The sequence below is a fragment of the Alligator sinensis genome, unplaced genomic scaffold (assembly GCF_000455745.1).
Source record: "Alligator sinensis unplaced genomic scaffold, ASM45574v1 scaffold1153_1, whole genome shotgun sequence".
Lineage (NCBI taxonomy): Eukaryota > Metazoa > Chordata > Crocodylia > Alligatoridae > Alligator > Alligator sinensis.
The window spans coordinates 482,259-487,355 of NW_005842549.1; the positions used below are offsets into that span (position 1 = coordinate 482,259).

Genomic DNA, 5,097 nt, shown 5'->3' on the forward strand with positions numbered 1-5,097 from the left:
AAGTTGGCACCCAAAATTAGAGGCCATATCTGAAAGGCTTGGCTTTCCCCAAACCAGGTTCTTAATTTCACTTTCAGTCTATTTATTCAATTGTTTCATAGCATACCTGATCCTTTACTCACTTAATTCATATAATTTGCATTACTTCCCACGTATTACATTATTAGCGCAATCATTTAGTGCTTCTAGTCTTATAACCTTCCCAGATCAGCTTGCCATATTGTTTTAATACTAATTCACTGGCCTCCCCAGGGAGAGAGTCCAGAGAAGAGCAGTGAGAATGATATGAAGTTTAGGAAACATGAATTATTTGGTAAGGTGGAGAGAATTGGGGTTGTTTTAGACAAATATCTGTCAGGAATGGTCTAGGTACAATTGATCATGCCTCACATCAAAAGATGAACTAGATGACCTCTTGGGATGCCTTCCAGCCCTATATTCCTATGATATGCTATGTTTGGTTAGGGTTGGCTAGGATACTAGCTGGATATTGCTTGCATAGCTGGGCTGCACCTCTTCCACATCAGTCTCTTCTTTCCTTCTGTTGTGAATAGCAGAGGAGGAGGATAGTTTTATCTTCTCCTCCCTCTTCTCTAGCCTAATCCCTTTGAGGGCAAGTTTTGGCCCTAGAAGCCTTAAAAGGGTCTTGCCTACCTTCCTGGGACACAGCATAAGTGATTATTTTTAGCATGTTAATAGCATTTCATTTTGTGTATTATCTCCATGCCCTGGCTGACTACAATTTGCAACACCTGAAGTCCAAAGTCCGGTGTAGTGCTATAGCAAACAACCCACAGATGTAGGCTGAGCAACACACCTTGCCCTCACACTAAATGACTTGTGTGGAGGTCCAACAATTAGCTGGCCAAATTAGCCAGTTCAATTACTTGGTTGAATACTATGGGATCCTCAAGGTTTCCAAGCTTTTCTCAAGGATTTAATTTCCCTTTGATTTGCTGAGGTTGGTTGCTCTAAGAGGAAGGCAGGGGTGGGGTGTAAGGCCAAGGGACCTTATTCAGGAGGTCAGTACTTGGCTGAGAGGAGGGAAAAGAAAGGGAAACAGAGCAGAGAATTATCTCCCTTCATATGCTCTTCCAGAAGGCAGAGAAAGGCTATATAAAACGGGGCACAAAAGATACTTGGAGAAAGCTACTTGCACAAATAGTTGTTCTGACTCATGTTCTGTTCTTGCTGTACTTACCCATTGTCCTTCTTCACTGTCTCACGGCGTTATATCACACTTAAATTTCCAGGACCACACCTTATCTACAGAATCTCTGTGAATCTTAAGTTATTTAAGTGCTTCCACCAATCCCGTTGGAAGACTGTTTCCTATTTCACTGAAGTTCCCCATCACACTAAAGTTTCTCTTTGCCCAGTTACATCCACTACACACCAGTTGCTTGGATCTCACCTCCATGATGATGCTAGTAAATAATTAATTTACTTATTACTTATAGTACCTCAACTGATAACGTCTGCAAAACTGGCGGAGCAACTTTCCTTCCCTCCACAGCTGCCTTGGAAGCATTCTTAGGATTTCTAGTCTTGGGTTAAAAAATGTTTTAACTGGGGTATATCTGGTCTACGCCAGTGGCAAGTTCAGTAATATGACGTGGATGAACATTCCTGAAACATTGCAACAACGTATAATAGTGAACATTGCTAGGAAAAAGACACAAAGGGAATTGGTCCAAACACGAAGGGATCATCCAGGGGCTGTATTAAGACCAGAACTAGTAAACAGAAATGTGAAATCAGAAATGGATGGACCACACTAGCATGCTGGAAGACTTAATGGATAGACAAAATAATAAATGAATATCTAGCCCTTAAAGAGAGACTCTGAGAGAGGTAGGGAAGGAAATAAAATGCTAGGAACAGGTAGAAAAGAAAAAGCAAGCGTTGCCATCTCAACTCCACTTTCACTATCTTCCTCAGTTCCAAGAGCCTCCAGGAGGCTGTTGAGCCTTTTAGTCCTGGTCCTGAGAGATGTCTTGGCCAAGAAAGTCTCAAACACCAGAGAGAAGAACTCAAAGAATAATACCAGTTTTGTCTAAGTCCTGAAAAATACCCAGCTGAGACCTGGGTTCCTGCTATCACTCCCTCTCTTGCATGTCATTTCCTTCCTCATCTTACATGTTCTCATGGGTGACGGGTGGTGCCTCCTGGGACCGGGGGCACAATTTTTGGGCAGCAACATTGGTGGTGTCAGTGGCAGGGTGGCGAGCAGCAACTGCCCGCAGAAGCCAGTGGCAGTGGCCAATCTCAGGGGGGCACATACCCCCCGTGCCCTTCCTACCAGTCGCCTGTGTATATTCTCTCTCCTTTTTCGTTCTTACTAAACAGAAGCAAAAGAATCTGACTTACCTGCTAAGACTCTCCTCTGTTACCTGGTTGGGAACCTATAGCAGAAAGGCAGCCAAAACCAAAGCTTCTAACAGCCTAATACTGGTACAATGTTCCCAGGTCCCAGGGTAGCTGATAAGATTGTGCCACATGTACTTGGATATCTCCAGCAGAGATGCTGAGGGCAAGAGTCAGCACCACAGACAGGAACTATACTTTTTTCTCTTTGCTGTTATTTCTCTAGTCTTGTGCATGTGCTCATCTGCTTTAGTCTCCAAGGAACCACAGTTCAACTTCAATCCACCTCAACTCTATTTTTCTCCTCTCCCCCTCTTCCCAAAGAAAAAGGGACATTTGTTAGCATCTTTAAATACCATCAAAAAAGGCTTTCAGATTAGTCAGTTTTCCTCATATAAATTCTATTAGCTAAAAGTAATAAGAAATATTACTTAGGAGTGCGAACTGCATGGGCCAACTGGAGAACAGAGGTCTAGAAAACAGGATCTAGGAAGAAAGACTGAAAGAAGTGGGGCTGCTTAGTTTAGAGAAGAAAAGACTGAAAGGAGACAGGAGAAATGGAAAGACGACTGCCAAAAGAAGGCTGTAAACTGTTCTGTCTGCTGGGGATAGGACAAACAGGGATGGACTTAAACTGCAGCAAGGGAGATTGAGGTAGGACATCTGGAGAAAACCTAAGTGTGAGGATAGCTGGGCACAGGAACAGATTACTGTGGCTTCTTCCTCACTGGTGGTCTTTAAGGCCAGGTAAAAGAAACACCTGTCAGGGATAGTTTTAGGCATAATTGTTACTGCCTTGGGATGGGGGAAGAGGAGAATTAAATGCACCCCCTCTGTGTGTACTTTCAATGGTTATTTTGTATTTCAGATACTTTAAACTGTTTTTCTTTTTCCCCCATAGCTGTAATAAGAGGTTTAAAAGGATTTTGAATGGTGACTGTTCTGTGGACTGAAGTTGTTGGTCTCCCAGTTCAAAATCCAAACTGTCTTTGACTATTTAGTGAAGTGCTGAAGTTACAAGTCTGCGGTAACGCCTCTGCAAGCCCATTTATTACATAAAAATGAACACAGCAAAACCCAGTAAATCAAAAATGATATCATTGGCACCTAATTGATCCCAACTTGCCATTTTTCTGTAGTATAGAACAGCGTTTCCCAACCAGCAGCGTGGCACAGCACAAAAGTGTGCCGTCAGAAATGAACAGGCGCACCGCAGCATTTTGCCATGGCAATGAGCTACGATAGGTAGGAGGCTGGGGAATGCCATAACAGGTGTGCTGCAGAAAATGTTAATTAATGTAAGTGCGACTTGGGCTGGAAAAGATTGGGAAACACTGGCATCAAAGATACCATCCTAAATATTTCCCAGGCTACTGATTGCTACGATCACTGTGGACTACTCATTTCTGCAAGCCCACATAGGTCTGCTCTGCTTCACCGCCGCGTTTGACAGCCGTTCCCATGATCTAAATCCTGCACTGAGACTTCTCCGGAGCTGCGACCGTGTGGATTAGGATCACCCATAGCTCCTTTAAGACAACTTTAAAATAAAACGCACGCTTTCCGTCTTTTGCAGCGCCCGTATGCGACGACCCCAAAACTTTTCCACCCAAACTTCACAAGTGCCGCTTCCCAACCCGCACGCGCGACTCCCCTCGAAGGGGCGCAGCTCCAGAGAGTCGCTGAGCTGTGCTTCTCGTGCCACCAACCTTTGAGACCGCTGTCTAATCGGCTGGCTGTGTCACAGGCCAGCTGTTATCAATCCCAGCCCAAAACGGAATCGATGGAAGTGCAGCCTTATCGGAGCGGTGCTTGGCAAGGGCTGGCACCGGACTCTGGTCCTCCAGCTTCGTGCCAAGCCCCGGCGGCGAGCTCGTCTCGAGAGCAACCGGGGTTTCTTCCTTTGGGCCGAGTCCGGAGCTGGGATCGGGGCAGAGGAGCCCCCGACGGCCCCGGAGACCCCCGCGCGGTCCCTCCCGCCCCGCGGCCCCGGCCCGGGGATGCTCCGCGTTACCTGCGCCCCGCCCCGCAGCAGCCTCGCGGGCAGAGCCTGCAAGGTGGGGACGGACAACCCCGGGGCAAAAGGGCAGACAGATGCACCCAAGGGTGCGGCTTGCTCTGCACGGCTGGAGCCACCCCCAGCGGCGCCGCTGCTTAGCTCCTTTCCAGCTGCTGCACCCAAGGGGCCAAAGAGGAGCCCGGCGTCCCAGCACGACCCACACGCAGGCTGGACATCTGGGGGCCCCATCTTATTCCAAAACGCAGTCACTTTATGGGAAGTTTTGCATTGTGTGATGCTGTTTTGGGGTTTTTTTTTAAAAATAAAAGCAATAAACAACGCAACAGGGGTGTAGGTTGTAGCCGTGTCGGTCTAAGGATATAGGCAGACAAAGTTCTTTGGGTGAATCTTTTATTAGACCAACTCAAATAGCTGGAAAACAATTAGTAAGCCAGCTTTCGGGTTTAAAAACCCTTTGTCAGGCTAAGGAAGTTGAAACTATTTAAGTTGGTTTAATAAAAGAGATCGGATTCACCCAAAGAACTTTGTCTGATATAAACAATGCAGGTTTTTAATAAAGGCGAGTGAAACCCGGCGCACCAAAGTCTGCGGGCGTTTTGCTGTTGACTTCGGCGCAGCTGAGATTTTGTACCGACCTCCTTTTGGCTGAGCTTTGGGGGACCTGTGGGGACTTATTATACCCGCTTGGTCAGGGTGTCCGCCGCCCTGCA

At 46.5% G+C, this 5,097-nt stretch overlaps 1 protein-coding gene across 1 annotated transcript in view; it reads right to left on the minus strand.

Annotated features, from left to right (window-relative positions):
* The window catches only part of LOC102373085 (transmembrane protein 45B-like), an 18,552-nt gene extending 14,184 nt beyond the window's left edge, over positions 1-4,368 (minus strand). The window contains exon 1 of the mRNA XM_006032146.2: positions 4,077-4,368. The gene's annotated coding sequence lies outside the window, so the exon portion shown is untranslated. The remainder of the gene's footprint in view (positions 1-4,076) is intronic.
* Between the last annotated feature and the right edge of the window lie 729 nt (positions 4,369-5,097).